Below are 564 nucleotides of genomic sequence, written 5' to 3'. Positions count from 1 at the left end.
CTGAGTGCCTCCAAAAAGAAACTAGAGAGAGCACACATTAGCAGCTTGACAACACACCTAAAAGCTCTAGAACAAAAGGAAGCAAATTCACCCAAGAGGTGTAGATGGCAGGAAATAATCAAACTCGGGGGCTAAATCAACCAAGTGGAAACAAGAAGAACTACATTTTAATTTTTATTGGTTATTTTATTTATTTACATTTCAATTTTTTAAGTGTTACCCCCTTCCTAGTTTCCCTACCTTACCCTCCTCCTCCATGCTTCTATGAGGGTGCCTCCCTACCCATGTACCAACTCCAGCCTCACCACCCTAGCATTCCCCTGTGCTGGGGCACTGAGCCTCTACAGGACCAAGGGCCTCTCCTTCCTTTCATGCCAGATAAGGCAATCCACTGCTACATATGCAGCTGGAGCTGTGGGTCCCTCCATGTGTACTCTTTGCTTGGTGGTTTAGTCACTGGGAGCTCTAGTAGGGGGATATTGGTTTGTTGATATTGTCCTTCCTATGGGGTTGCAAACCCCTTCAGCTCCTTCAATTCTTCCCCTAACTCATCCATTGGGTTCT

This window comes from Mus caroli, chromosome 3 (genome assembly GCF_900094665.2).
Source record: "Mus caroli chromosome 3, CAROLI_EIJ_v1.1, whole genome shotgun sequence".
Lineage (NCBI taxonomy): Eukaryota > Metazoa > Chordata > Mammalia > Rodentia > Muridae > Mus > Mus caroli.
This window is presented reverse-complemented; position numbering follows the sequence as displayed.